The sequence below is a fragment of the Microcebus murinus genome, unplaced genomic scaffold, assembly GCF_040939455.1.
Source record: "Microcebus murinus isolate Inina unplaced genomic scaffold, M.murinus_Inina_mat1.0 scaf003_hap2_Mmur4.0, whole genome shotgun sequence".
NCBI classification, from domain to species: Eukaryota; Metazoa; Chordata; class Mammalia; order Primates; family Cheirogaleidae; genus Microcebus; species Microcebus murinus.
In genome coordinates this window covers 865,678-881,527 of record NW_027438949.1, presented here as the reverse complement: position 1 = coordinate 881,527, position 15,850 = coordinate 865,678, and the positions used below count along the sequence as shown (strand labels likewise).

General features: G+C 43.9%; 2 pseudogenes; both read left to right on the top strand.

Annotated features, from left to right (window-relative positions):
* Positions 1-9,249: 9,249 nt before the first annotated feature.
* Positions 9,250-9,420, top strand: LOC105867322 (small integral membrane protein 11 pseudogene; annotated as a pseudogene).
* Positions 9,421-9,880: 460 nt separating this feature from the next.
* Positions 9,881-15,560, top strand: LOC105867321 (ER membrane protein complex subunit 4 pseudogene; annotated as a pseudogene).
* The last annotated feature ends 290 nt before the right edge of the window (positions 15,561-15,850 follow it).

Here is a 15,850-nt window from a genome sequence, read left to right as displayed (position 1 = left end):
CACAAGCGCAGTTTACATTACAGTAGGATTCTTACAGTAGGATTCCCACTCCTATGAGAATCTAATGCCACCGCCACCACCGATCTGACAGGAGGCGACATTCACGTGCTGATGTGAGTGATGTGGAACAGCTGTAAATACAGATGCAGCTTCACTCCCTTGCTGGCCCACAGTTCACCTCCTGCTGTGTGGCCTGGTTCCTAACAGGCCACGGGTACCAGTCTGTGGCCCAGGGATTGGGGACTGCAGTTCTATACCACTATAGGATGACTATAGTTACCAATAATATATTATACAGTTTCAAATACCTAGAAGGAGGATATTGAATGTTTCCAGCACAAAGAAATGATAAATGTTTAAGATGATGGATATATTAATTACCCTGATCTGATCACTATACATTACATGTATTGAAACACCACTGTATACTCCATGAATAAGTACAATTATTATTTGTCAATCAAAAAATAAAATACACTCTGGGAGGCCGAGGGGGGAGGATCACTCAAGGTCAAGAGTTCGAAACTAGCCTGAGAAAGAGTGAGATCCTGTCTCTACTAAAAATAAAAATATATTAAATGGCCAATTAAAAATATATAGAAAAAATTAGCCGGGCATGGTGGTGCATGCCTGTAAGTCCCAGCTACTTGGGAGGCTGAGGCAGAAGGATTGCTTGAGCCCAGGAGTTTGAGGTTGCTGTGAGCTAGGCTGATGCCACGGCACTCACTCTAGCCTGGGTAACAAAGCGAGACTGTCTCAAAAAAAAAAAAAATTAGCTGGGGCCAGGTGCAGTGGCTCACATCTGTAATCCTAGCACTCTGGGAGGCCAAGGCAGGCGGGTCGTTTGAGCTCAGGAGTTCGAGACCAGCCTGAGCAAGAGCGAGATCCTGTCTCTACTAAAAATAGAAAGAAATGAATTGGCCAACTAAAAATATATATAAAAAATTAGCTGGGCATGGTGGTGCATGCCTGTAGTCCCAGCTACGTGGGAGGCTGAGGCAGGAGGATTGTCTGAGCCCATGAGGTTGAGGTTGCTGTGAGCTAGGCTGATAGCATGGCACTCTAGCCAGGGCTACAAGAGTGAGACTCTGTCTCCGAAAAAAACAAAAAACCGAAAAACAAAAACCAAATTAAAAAAATTAGCTGAGCATAGTGGCTCATGCCTGTAGACCCAGTTATGCAGGAATCTGAGGTGGGAAAATTGCTTGACCCCAGAAGTTCAAGGCTGCAGTGAGCTAGGATCATGCTACTTCACTCCAGGATGGGTGACAGAGTGAGATCCTTTCTCAAAAAAAAAAAAAAAAAAGGAAAGGAAAGGAAAAAAAGAGCCGGGTGAAGTGGCTCATGCTTGTAATCCTAGTACTCTGGGAGGCTGAGGCAAGAGGATTGCTTGACCTCAGGAGCTTGAGACCAGCCTGAGCAGGAGCGAGACTCCGTCTCTACTAAAATAGAAAAAATTAGCCGGGAATGGTGGTGCACACCTATAGTCCCAGCTACTTGGGAGGCTGAGGCAGGAGGATCACCTGAGCCCAGGAGTTTGAGGCTGTAGTGAGCTATGATGATGCTACTGCACTCTACCCAGGGTGACAGAGTAAGATTCTGTCTCAAAAAAGAAAAGGAAAAAAAGAGAAACAAGAGTGGGGGGAAAAAGAACAAAACCAAGCACATGAGATCTATAGAACAAAAGATAATGGTATAACATTCTGAGCAAAGAGAGAATGAAGCAAAGGAAATGTTGACTCCAAACGATGACCAAAAATTTGCCAAAACTGATGAAACACATCATCAATCCATAGATCTGAAGAGCTTAGTGAATCTTAAGCAGGATAAACATAAAAAAAACCCTCCTATAGGCACATCATAGTCAAACTGCTGAAAAACAAAAATAAAGAGAAAATCTTGAAAGCAATGCGAGAAAAAAAGACATGCTACTTACAGGGAATGATAAGAATGACAGGTCACTCCTCATCTGAAACAACAGAGGCCATAAAATAATGGAACAACATAACATCTTCAAAGCTAAAAGAAAAATAAAAATTGTCAATCTAGAATTCTATATCTAGTGAAAATATCCTACAAAAATTAAGGCAAAATAAAGTTTCATCCCTGGATGAGAGTGAATAAAGAATTCATTTCCAACAGACATACAGTTACAGAAATGCTAAAGTAAATTCTTTAGGTAGAAGAGAAATTATGCCAAACTGAAGGAAGGAATGAAAAACACCAGAAGGAGAAGGGGTAAATATATATTATTATTTATTGCTTAAAATAAAAAATAATAACAATGTAGCTGAGCACAGTGGCTCATTCCTGTGATTCCAGCACTTTGGGAAGCTGCAGCAGGAAGATCACTTGAGGCCAGGAGTTTGAGATCAGCCTGGAAAACATAGCAAGACTCTGTCTCTATCAAAAATTTTAAAAAATTAGCTGGGCATGGTGGCCCATGCCTGTAGTCCCAGCTACTCAGGAGGCTGAGACAGGAGGATCGCTTGAGCCCAGGAGTTTGAGGCTGTTGTGAGCTATGATGCCATGGCACTCTAGTCCGGGCAACAGAGCAAGACCCTGTCTCAAAAACAAAATAATAGGCCAGGCACAGTGGCTCACGCCTGTAACCCTAGCACTCTGGGAGGCTGAGGCAGGAGGATCGCTTGAGGTCAGGAGTTCGAGACCAGCCTGAGCAACAGTAAGACCCTGTCTCTAACAAAAGTAGAAAGAAATTAGCTGGACAACTTATATATATATATATTAGCCAGGCATGGTGGCACATACCTGTAGTCCCAGATACTTGTGAGGCTGAGGCAGAAGGATCGCTTGCGCCCAGGAGTTTGAGGTTGCTGTGAGCTAGGCTGACACCACGGCACTTGAGCATGCATGGGCAACAGAGCGAGACTCTGTCTCAAATAATAATAATAATAATAACAATGCAATGTGGAGTTATCTTTTGTGTATTGCATGTAAAAGCAAAATATATGACAGCAAGAACACAAAGGGTGAGACTGTAGCTGTTGGAGTATTGATGTAATACTATTGCATTGTCCATGAAGTAGTAGAATATTGTTTTGAAGGTATTGTGTTAAGAATAGATTGTGTGGCCGGGCGCGGTGGCTCATGCCTGTAATCCTAGCTCTCTGGGAGGCTGAGGCGGATCGTTTGAGCTCAGGAGTTCGAGACCAGCCTGAGCAAGAGCGAGACGCCCATCTCTACTATAAATAGAAATAAATTAATTGTCTAACTAATATATAGAGAAAAAAATTAGCCGGGCATGGTGGCGCATGCCTGCAGTCCCATCTACTTGGAATGCTGAGGCAGGAGGATTGCTTGAGCCCAGGAGTTTGAGGTTGCTGTGAGCTAGGCTGACGCCACGGCAATCACTCTAGCCTGGGAAACAAAGTGAGACTCTGTCTCAAAAAAAAAAAAAAAAAGAATAGATTGTGTTATTAGCTGGGCATGGTGGCGCATGCCTGTAGTCCCAGCTACTTGGGAGGCTGAGGCAGCAGGATTGCTTAAGCCCAGGAGTTTGAGGCGCTGTGAGCTAGGCTGATGCCACAGCACTCACTCTAGCCTGGGCAACAAAGAGAGACTCTGTCTCAAAAAAAAAAAAAGAATAGATTGTGTTAAATTAGGAAAACAAATTGTAATCTCTACAGAAACAGCTCAAAAATAATAACTAAAAAGTCAATAAAGAAGAGAGAATTCTTTTAAAAATTCAGTTTGTGCCCCTAAAATGGCAGAAAAGGAAAAAAAGAGGAATAAAAACAGATGGAACAAATAGAAATGAAACATCAAGCTGGTAGACATAAACCCAAAGAAATCAATTATTACATTAAATATAAATGGACTAAACAGACTGAAACTGTATTCCAGTTATTATTGCTACATAACAAAATCACCCCAAAATTTGATGTTTCAAAATAACAACTATTATTTTCTTATTGCTCATGGTTTCTGTGAATCAAGAATATGGGAAAGTATTCCTTGAAAATCTAAACATAGAATTATCATATGATCCAGCAATTCCACTCCTAGGTATACCTATGAAAGAACTGAAAACAGGGAGTCAAACAGGTATTTGTATGCCAATGTTCACCTCAGCATTATTCACAATAGCCAAAAGGCAGAAACAACCTAAATATTTATCAACAGAAGAATGGAAAAATAAACTGTGGTGTGGCCATACAATGGGATATTATTCGGCCCAAAAAGGTAATGAAGTTTGGATACATGTCACAATGTGAATGAACCTTGAAAACATGCTAAGTGAAATGGGCCAGACACAAAAGCACAAATATTATATGATTCCACTTATATGAAATATCTAAGATAGGCAAATTCCTACAGAAAGAAAATAGATTGGAGGTTACCAGGGCTGGGGGTTGGGGAGATTGCAGAGTTATTGCTTTGTGGGTACAGAGCTTCTGTTTGTTTGGAGTGATGAAAAAAGTTTTAGAAACAGTGATGATGGCTGCACAACACCATGGATGTAATTAATGCCACTGAATTGTATATTTAAAATGGTTAAGATGTCAAATTATATATATCCATATCTATATATCTCTATATCTGTGTGTGTATTATAATTTATTAAAAAAAAAAAGATTTTTGGAATGGCTCACCTGGACAGTTCTGGCCCAGGGTAATTCATGTGGTGGCTGTCAGTCAGTGGAAGCTGGAACAGTGTGGCACTGAAGCAACTTACAGCTGACTGGGCATCTCTCCCTCTTCATGTTCTCAGAGCCCTCATATGTGGTCTCTCCATAACAGGTGGTTTGGGTTTTCTCATAGCATGGTAGCCTCAGGGAAGTCAGACTGCTCATGTGGTAGCTACGGCTTGCAGAGTATCCCTGCTAACAAGGTAGAAGCTACATTGCCTTTTCTGACCTAGCCTCAGAAATCAATCAGCACCACCAGCCTGGTGGCTCATGCCTATAATCCCAGCACTTTGGGAGGCCAAAGTGGGAGGATCACTGGAGGCCAGAAGTTCAAGACCAACCTGAGCTAAGTAGTGAGACCCCATCTCTACAAAAATTAGAAAAATTAACTGGGTGTGGTGGTGCACACCTGTAGTTCCAACTACTCAGGAGGCTGAAGTAGAGGATTGCTTGAGCCTGGGAGTTCAAGGTTGCCGTGAGCTATGATGAGGCCACTGTACTCCAGCCTAGGCAACAGAATAAGACCCTGTCTCAAAAAAAAAAAGGAAAAGAAAAAAGAGAAGAAATCGATCAATCAGCACCACTTTTTGCCACATTATCTTGATTACCAGCAAGTCACAAGCGTGCCCAGATTATAGGGGGGAGTGTTAAATTCTACCTCTTAAGTGGCAAGGTTCCAGAGGAGTATGTGGGATGGAATTTATTGTTGGGGCTACCTTTGAACAACACAATCTGCCACACACACCAGTTAAAAAGCAGAGACTGTCAGGCTAGATAAAATAGCTATGTTATTTAAAAGAAGCACATTTTAAGCATAAAGACACAGACATGTTAAAAGTAAAAGTATGGAAAAAGATATACCAAGCAAACACTGAGCATAAGAAAGCTGCTATACTAATATAGACTAATATATACTAATATTAGACTATACTAATATCAGATAGAGTAGAATTCAAGACATAGAGTACTACCAAAGATAAAGAGAGACATTTCATAATGAAAAAGGAAAAATAATCAAGAAAATTAACCATTTCAAATATGCAAGCACCTGATAACAAATCTCCCAAATAGGTGAAACAAAACTAGTAGCACCAAAGTGTTGCAGAATAGACAAATCTCCAAACATACTTGTAGACTTTAACATCCCTTTCTCACTAATTGATAAAACAAATAAGAAAAAAATCAGTAAGAATATAGATTTGAACACTATCAACCTAATTTACCTAATTGATATTTATGGACTACTCTACCCAGCGACAGCAGAATTCACATTCTTCTCAAGTGCAGATGGATCATTCACCAACACAGACAACATTCTGACCAATTGAACAACCATCAATAAATTACAAAGGACAGAAATCTTACAAAGTATAATTTCTGACCACAATGATGTTGAACTAGAAATCATCAACAAAAAGATATCTAGAAAATTTCTAAATGTTTTGAAATGAGCAAAATATATACTTCCAAATAACCCATGGAACAAATAAGAAATTACAAATGAAATTAGAAAATAACTTTAAAACTGCAACCGCAAGAAAGAATTTGAAATAAAAAACAAAAAAATATTTAAAAAAGAAAATATCTTTATCTGAATAGAAATAAAAACATAAAATACTAAAATTTGGGAATTCAACTAAATAAATGATTAGAGAAAAATGTATAACATTAGCTGTTTATATTAGAATAGAAGAAAAGTCCCAAATCAATGATTTAAGATTCCACTTTAAGAAATTAGCAAAGGAAGAACAAATGAAATCCAAAATAAGCATAAGGGAGGAATAATAAAGAGTTGAAATCAATAAAATAGAAAACAAAAAATAGTAAATATATAAAAACAAAAACTGCTTCTTTGAAAAGATCAATGAAATTGATTAGCCCCTAGCCAGACCAATCAGAAAAAAAGGAAGAGAAGATATGGAGACTCACAGAGGGACATCACTATGAATCCTACAAACATTAAAAAGATAATAAGGGCCGGGCGCGGTGGCTCACACCTGTAATCCCAGCACGCTGGGAGGCCGGGGCGGGAGGATTGCTCAAGGTCAGGAGTTTGAAAACAGCCTGAGCAAGAGCGAGAGCCCCGTCTCTACTAAAAATACAAAGAAATTAGCTGCACAACTAAAAATATATAGAAAAAAAATTAGCCGAGCATAGTGGCACATGCCTGTAGTCCCAGCTACTCAGGAGGCTGAGGCAGGAGGATTGCTTGAGCCCAGGAGTTTGAGGTTGCTGTGAGCTAGGCTGACGCCACAGCACTCTAGCCCGGGCAACAGAGTTGAGACTCTGTCTCAACAAAACAAAACAAAACAAAACAAAACAAAAAAGATAATAAGATAATATTGTGCCAATTACCAGAGAGAAAGAGGGTCATTTCATAAAGAAAAAGAGACAAGAAAACTTAACCATTTCAAATAAGGAAGCACTGAATAACAAGTCTCTCAAATACAAGAAGTAATTGGTAGCATTAAAGGTTTCTAGAAATAAGACAAATCTCCAAACATACTTGCACACTTCGTATTTATGCCAATACATTCAACAACTTAGATAAAATGAGCAAATTCCTTGAAAGATACACAAACTCTTCCAAAAAATAGAAAAGGAACAAACACTCTCAACTCATTTTACAAGGTCAGCATAATACTCATCCCCAAACCAAAGACATTACATGAAGATAAAACTATAGACTGGTATCATTCATGCATACAAATGTAAAAATGCTAAACAAAATTTCAGCAAATCAAGTCTAGCAATATATAAAAAGATAATACACCATGACCGAGTAGGGTTCCTCCCAGGAAATCAAGGTTGCTTTGACATTTGAAAATCAGTCAATGTAATTAACTACATTAACAGAAGAACAACAAGAAAAAGGAAAACCACATAACCATGTAAATAGATGCAGAAAAGACATTTGACAAAATTCAACATACACCTGTGTGTGATAAAAGCTTTTAGTAAACTAGGAATATAGGGAAACATTCTCTTGCCTGCTAAAGGACATCTATAAAAAAAAAACAAAAAACAGTTAACATCATATTTAATGGTGACACACCGATTGTTTTTTTCTTATGATAAGGAACAAGACAAGGATGTCCACTTTCACCATTTCTATTCATTGTTGTACTGGAGGGCCTAGCTAGTACAATAAGGTAAGGAAAAGGAATAAAAGGCATAAAGATTAGAAAGGAAAAAGTAAAGGGTCTTTTTATCACAGATGACATGATTGTCTATGTGAAAATAAAAATTCTAAGAAATCTGCAAAAAAAGTAGAATAAGTGAATTTAGCAAGATTGTAGGATAAATAGTCAATATGCAAAAATCCATAGTATTTCTATATACTAGCAATGGACAATCAGAAACTGACATTTAAAAGTAGCATTTGTCAGCCAGGTGCAGTGGCTCACGTCTGTTTTCCTAGCATTATGGGAGGCCCAGGAGTTCGAGACCAGCCTGAGCAAGAGCAAGAGCAAGACCCCATCTCTACCAAAAATAGAAAAATTAGCCGGGCATGGTGGCACATGCCTGTAATCCCAGCTACTCGGGAGGCTGAGGCAGAAGGATCACTTGCTCCAGGAGTTTGAGGCAAGGGAATGAGACTCTGTGATACCCTGTCAGTATTTTGAGACAGAGTGATACCCTGTCTCAAAAAAAATTTGGTGGTGGGGGGGGGGCGGGCGCTGTGGCTCATGCCTGTAATCCTAGCACTCTGGGAGGCCAAGGCGGGAGGATTGCTGAGCAAGAGAGAGACCCTGTCTCTACTATAAATAGAAAGAAATTAGCTAAACAACTAGAAGTAGAAAAAATTAACTGGGCATGGTGGCACATGCCTGTAGTCCCAGCTACTCAGGAGGCTGAGGCAGGAGGATTGCTTAAGCCCAGGAGTTTGAGGTTGCTGTGAGCTAGGCTGATGCCATGGCACTCTAGCCCAGGCAAGAGAGTGAGACTCTGTCTCAAGAAAAAAAAAGAAAAAAGAAAAGAAAAGAAAAGAAATTTTTAAATTAAAAATAAAAGTACTGGCCAGGAGCAGTGGCTCACGCCTGCAATCCTAGCATTCTGGGAGGCCAAGGCTGGAGAATCACTCAAGGTCAGGAGTTCGAAACCAGCCTGAGCAAGAGTGAGACTCTGTCTCTACTAAAAATATAAAGAAATCAGCTGCACAACTAAAAATATATAGAAAAAATTAGCCAGGCATGGTGGTGCATGCCTGTAGTCCCAGCTACTCGGGAGGCTGAGGTAGAAGGATCGCTTGAGCCCAGGAGTTTGAGGTTGCTGTGAGCTAGTCTGACACCAAGGCACAATAGCCGAGGTAACAGAGTGAGACTCTGTCTCAAAAAAAAAAAAAAAAAGTACCATTTACAATGGCATCAAAAATATGAAATACTGCCAGGAGTGGTGGTTTGTGTACTGGCTGGGTGCAGGGAGCACCACTGTGGGAACGAGGCCCCAGAGGGAGTTCACTTACCAGAGCGTGTAGATTCTTCACCCAGAGCTCAAATCTTCTGGCTTTTGACATCAGACCTTCCAGTTCCCTCTCTGCATGTATTTGCCTGGGGGCGGGGAGGGTACCTTGATCAGGAGTGAATTCACAGTTGTCTACATGAAATGGAAAGTTCTTGAACATGTGCCCCTGATGCTGTATATCTTAGCAGCAAAAACCTTAATTCTCTGCCTGCCATTTGCTGAAGTGAAAATATACCAGAGGAAAAGGTTGGAAGCAAAACAGCAAAAACTGGAGGCTGAAAGCAAGAAGCAATCAAAAGAAAGATAAATGAAGGGAAATCCAAGATTTTGCAATGTGAATGTCAGTTTGATTGGACTCCAGCTGAGAAGAAAGAGGATACATACTTAATTGTCTAATGATCTATCGAGGATAAATGCCCAACCTATACCTTTAACTAAAAACAGTGTGCATTTGTATATGCTTATAAAAGAAACAGTATTTTGTTTACCAAAATAAAATACCTTTGTAAACAATATGAACTACTTAGGGATAACTTAACTTGTGCAAAACCTATACACTGAAAGCTAAAAATGTCACTAAGAGAAATTACAGAAACTTAAATAAAGGGAGAGAAAGACCATACTCATAGGCTGAAAGACGCATTCTCATTAAGACGTTGGTTCTCCCAGGACGGATCTGCAGAGCCAAAGCAATCACAACAAAGTCCCAGCAGCCTCCCCCCCGCCCCAGCCCCCATGTAAACTGATAAGCTGATTCTAAAATTCACATGGCAAGGCAAATTACCTGGGCTAGTGAAAAAGATTTTAAGAACAAAGTTGAAGGATGTATATGATCTGATTTCCAGACTTACTCTAATTCTACAGTAATCAGGACAGTGTAGCCAGCCAAGGCTTCATGTGGGCCATTGAGCTGAGCAGGCCTGGAGGAGGCAGCAGGGGCTGAAGTGACCGGGGCAGTGGCCAGGGAGTCTCACTTTACCCGATCGGTTACTTGGACAAGCAAGTGCCTGATACGAGTGTGCGAGAGACAGATGGTTCTGGAGAAGTCCGGAGAAGTGTGGCTGGGACGTTGCCCTGGGTCCCCTCAAACAGATTCCCACAAACCTCTTCACGTTACACAGCAGGCAATGCTGTCTCCATCTTGCCTACTATGATGGTGGCTATGATGGCCAAGCGACCCATTCAGGCACTTATGGCCATTTCAGCCACTTTCAAAATGTTAGAAAATTTAAGCCAGAAGTTTCTTCAGGGTTGGGTCTATGTTATTGGGAACCTGATGGTTTGGCTTTGGCCAGTCACAAGTGCCAGTGCACGGGACAGTCGCCAACATGTGCGTCACATTGATTAGCCTGTGTTGAGCTTCAGAGTTCAGCGGTGGAGGATTGCTTTGTGACCCTGAGAAAGAAGTATCCGGTGCCTGTGTATTTGGGTCCTGTTTACATCCTCCTTTAAGCCCAGTGGCTCCTCATCATACTGTTTTATTTTCTATCTTTTTCTATTTTTTCTTTTAATTTATTTAAAAATTTAATTACATATTTTTTCCAGCACCTCATTCTTGAAACCTCATCATACTCTTAAAATAATCACATGTTGAAAAAACCCAAAAAGCTCTCTTTTCTCTGTGATGAAGAGACAGATCCTAGAAGAACGATGCACACATTGCTACAAACACAAACTGTGCCACAAGCCCTGATTGTAAATGATGCAGAAAACTTTATTGATGTTTCCAATTCAGAGCAAAACAACAAAGCCATAACTCCATGCAAACAGAAGAATGGCTGCTGCTACATCAAGAGTCATAGCATCTCCTTGCAATAAATTAAATGCTTGAGAACAACACTTCAAAAAGAGTTTCACAGGTTTCCCTGAAGTCTACTTGCCTTAATATTTCTCTTCTATTTAATACAAGCTGGGACATAAAAATGCTCTCCAATGTCAGAGACACTTGTAGAAGATGTGAGAAACTAATGCTGGACTCAGATTATACGTGATGGAAAGAAAAGTAAACCATACAAAAAGAGCACATAAAAAATAAAATGAATCACACATAAATGTAAGAGATACAAACATAAAGCTTCTAGACGAAATCATAGGAGATTTTCTCTGTGACATTGGACTAGGCAAGGACTAGATAGGACACAAAAAACACAAACTATGAGCCACGTGTGGTGGTGCCTGCCTGTTGTCCCAGCTACTCAGGAGGCTGGGGCAGGGGTTCAAGGCCAGCCTGGGCAACACTGTGAGACCCTGTCTCTGCACAAAAAAACCAAAAACTCACAAACCATGAAAGAAAAAGATTGATAAATTAGGCTCCATCAAATCTAAAAATGTGTGCTTTTTAAGATAGTACAATGAAAAGGCAAACCACATACTGGGAGAAAATATTTGCAAAACATGTGTATGTGTTAAAGGCCTTATATTCAGAATATATGAAAAACAAAAAATCTCTTACAAGAGTTTCTCTTTACGAGAGAAAACTCTCTTAAAAATTGGCAAAAATTTGACTACATACTTCACCAAAGAAGATAAACAAATGGCCAATAAGCATGTGGAAAGATGTGCCACATCATCAGCCGTAAGTGAAATGCAAATTAAACACATTTTAATGGGAGGCGGGCGCGGTGGCTCACGCCTGTAATCCTAGCACTCTGGGAGGCCAAGGCGGGTGGATCACTCAAGGTCAGGAGTTCGAAACCAGCCTGAGCAAGAGTGAGACCCCATCTCTACTATAAATAGAAACAAATTAATTGGCCAACTAAAAATATATAGAAAAAAATTAGCCGGGCATAGTGGCGCGTGCCTGTAGTCCCAGCTACTTGGGAGGCTGAGGCAGGAGGATCGCTTGAGCCCAGGAGTTTGAGGTTGCTGTGAGCTAGGCTGACGCCACGGCACTCTAGCCTGGGCAACAGAGTGAGACTCTGTCTCAAAAAAAGGCCCTCCTGGGTCCAGCGTCTTCTGGGGACCTGGCTCTCCTTCCCATCCTGCCCCTTACATGCCATTCAGTGAATATGACAGCCATTCATGTTGACACAGGCACAGCTCATTCTGCCTTCCCACTGCGCACAGGACAGGCCCAGCCATCTGCACATGCGTCCCCTCCAGACACGGCTGGGGGATTCCTTCCTTCCTTCCCGTGGGGCACCTGGCTCTCTGCTGGCCCCGTGGCCACAGGTTTGTGCAGCTTTTTCCTTACTCCTTCACATCTGGGCTCCTCTTTCCCTTCCATCTGTTAAGTATCTTCCAAGGGCCTGTCCAGGGCCACCTAATGTTTGCTTTCCCCACTGCCCCATGTTAACCCATAACCGCTCCTGGTGACAGTGACAGCCTCCACAGGCCTCCACTCCTGTCTGCACAGGCCCATGCACTCCTGGGGCAGGGCCCAGGTCCTTCCATCTCCACACCTGCAGCACAGGGCCCGCTTCTGATCATTGGGGACCAACCAGTGGATAGAGGACAGGCAGATCCAGGGGTACTGCCATTTCTGCCCCTCGCCCATCCCCCCCCCCACTTTTCTCTTCTGCTCACACACTGGGCTGGGGGAGATCAGAGGGCCACACCTTGGCCACACATAGAGCCCCTTCTGCAAATCTTAGTGAGATGGGGCATGTAGAAGGGGCTGCACAAGGTGGGGACTGGCACCCCCCACCCCCATCAGATAGATGTCCTGCTCCTGGGTGACGCCACCTGGAAGGCAGGGGCTTCTGAGCAGCCCAGTGCCATCTCTGCTGACTCACGTGGACCTGACAGTGAATAAGCCCAGCCAGCTCTTCTTCCCTGGAACTGCTGCCGAACCCCATCTTTCTTGTCCCCTGTGAGGTGGTTGGAGCAGGCAGTGGGACTCTGCCTGGCCTGGCCTCTCACCTGGCACAGCACCCACCCATGCAGCATCTGCACATGAGTACCTGTGGGCTCCCAGGCCTTGAAGACTTTTGACTGTGGAGCCAAGCTCTCCCTGGCACACTGTTTTGCCTTGGTGGCTCTTGGTTCCTCCTGAAGGTCCCCTGCACTTGTCTTAGCTGAGCAGGGTAGAGCTGGGTCCTGGATTTGGGGTGGACAAAAACCCTGCTTCTTGGAGCCCAGAGGAGGCTGCAGTGGGGGCCCTGCCTCAAGACCTTTCCCTGGGTTTGACAACAGGACACAGGAGTCCAGGGAGCAGAGATGGCCACAGGCCTGGCCACATTGTTCAGGGGTCCCAGCACTTTGCTGGGATCTAGCCCTGCACAGTTACACTGGGGCAGAGAGACCGATGGTCACCTGATCACCCCAAAAGCTGGCATTGCTTCCTCAACCTGCTGGCTCTGGTGGAGTGAAAGCAGCAGCCACGGACCTGCCAGCCCTACGATGCCACCCATCTCATTGCCATTGTTCAACCTCCAATCATCCACCTCCCATCTTACAGAAGTGGAAGCCAAGACTCGGAGACTTGGGTGTAGCCTGGACGGTGGCAAAGCAGGGACCTGAGCCTTGCTTTGTCTTATTCCCAAACTAGGGCCCTTACCGTGTCTGCCAATGTAGAGGTGTCATCATATGACAAGGACATTTGTCTTCTGGATACTGAGTCCCAGAGGTCACTCTGGTCTAGCACCCAGGGGATGGGCACAAGGGAAGGAAGAGAGAAACTGTGGGTGGGGTGGGACTTTTCCCTCTGGAATCTGGCCCAGGGTGGACTCTACTTTCTGCCCTTTTGTAAATCAAGGAAAGTTGTTTTTATGCTACTAGGATAGTAATGGTACGTGGCTATGAGGACAGTGTGAGAACGTGTTCTGAGGAGCTGCAGCTGCAGTGTTCAGGCCTAGGGTCACCATTCTACAGCTGACATCCAAAGGGTTCAGCAAAAACAGGATAAGCATGCATGTGTGTGGTGTGTGCATGTGTGTGGTATATGCATGTGTGTGCTGTGTATGTGTGGTGTGTGCATGCATGTGCTATGTATGTGTGATGTATATGTGGTGTGTGTGTATACATGTGTGTGGTGTGCATGTGTGTTGTGTGTATGTATGTGCATGTGTGTTGTGTGTGTGTGTGTGCAGTGTGTGCATGTGTGCTATGTGTATGCGTGTATGTGTGGTGTGTGCATATGTGGTGTGTATGCATCTGTGTGCTGTGTGATGTATGCATCTGTGTGCTGTGTGTGTATGTGCGGTTTGTGTATGTGTGGTGTGTGCATGTGTGTACATCTGTGTGCTGTGTGTGTGGTGTATGTATATGTGCATGCATGTGTGTGGTGTGTGCATCTGTGCGCTGTGTGGTGTGTGCATGTGTGTGCATGTGTGGTGTGTACATGTGTGGTGTATGCATCTGTGTGCCGTGTATGTGTGGTATTTGCATGTGCGTGGTGTGTGTGCATGTGTGTGGTATGCGTGTATGTGTGGTATGTGCATGTGTGTGGTGTATACATCTGTGTGCTGTGTGTATGTGTGCTGTATGTGCTGTGTGGTGTGTGCATGTGTGTGGTATGTGTGTATGTGTGGTGTGTGCATGAGTGTGGTGTATGCATCTGTGTGCTGTGTGTGTGTGGTGTGTATATGTGTGTGCTATGTGTGTGCATGCATGCTATGTGTGCATGTGTGGTGTGTCGTGTGTGGTATGTGTGCATGTGTGCATACATGTGTGTGCCATGTGTGTATGTGTGGTGTGTGTGGTATGTGCATGTGTATGGGTGATGTGGGGGGTGTAGTGTGTGTGTGGTGTGATGTGTGCTACTGTGTGTGATGTGTCTTATGTGGTGTGTAGTGTGTGCATGAGAGTGGAGTGTGTAAGATCTGTGGTATGTGTGTTTGAGTGAATGTGTGGTGTGTGTGGGGATGTGTTTGTGTGTGCATGTGCATGTGTGTGATGTAGATGGCATAGTATATGCAAGTGTGTGGTGCATGTGGTGTGGTGTGTATACATGTGTATAATGTGTGTGTAGTGTGTGCATCTGTGTGGTGTGTGGTTGCTGTGTGCATGTGCGTATAGTGTGTGTGTGTGACATGTGTGGTGTTTGTGTGGTGTATGTGGTGTGGTATGTGATGTGTGGTTCTGTACGGGTGGAGGGTGGTGAGTGCCTATGTCTTTGGAAAACGGCCACCCTGTGTCGCCTCTGTCCCTTGGGGCTGGGAGGGGCTCAGGCTGCACCAGGCTCTCTGGGCAGGAAGAGCAGGCCTTGGCCGTGGGCCACACTTAGGCCTGGTCAGCGGGAGGGTGTTGGTCTCCAGCGTCACAGGTTAACAGTAAAAAGGGAGCTGCCCTGGGCCGGGCTGCACCGGCCCAGGCTGAACCTCATTGGCCTGGAGGGAAGAGAGCACCTGGGCTGGGGGCTGGGGGCAGAGCAGAGAGCCCAGCTGAAGGGGGCATGGAGGCTTCCTTCTGACTCAGGCCCCTCCACATACAACAGGTACCAGGAATGCGTGCCCCAGCATGTGGCATGTGTCCATGAACATGAATGTGCGACTAAGTCAAGTGTGAACCTTAGTGGGCATGTGGCTGTATCGCATGAAAGAGAGATGTGAGCACATGGAGGTCCCCAGCTCCCTCCTCCAAGTACAGCTAGTTGCAGGTGGGGGAGGAGGAAGAGGGTGGGGGTGGCCCTGGCTGCCACAGGACCCTGGGGAGGAAGCTGCATTTCACAGGGGCACATTAAGCCCTGCCTTAGCCCCTGCCCCACCCCCTCCCTTCCTGTCCCTCATCTCCGGCCAACCTAATTGAGGAGGAGGAGGGGCCTGCGTGGCCTGGGAGGGGCCCGCATGGCCTGGGAG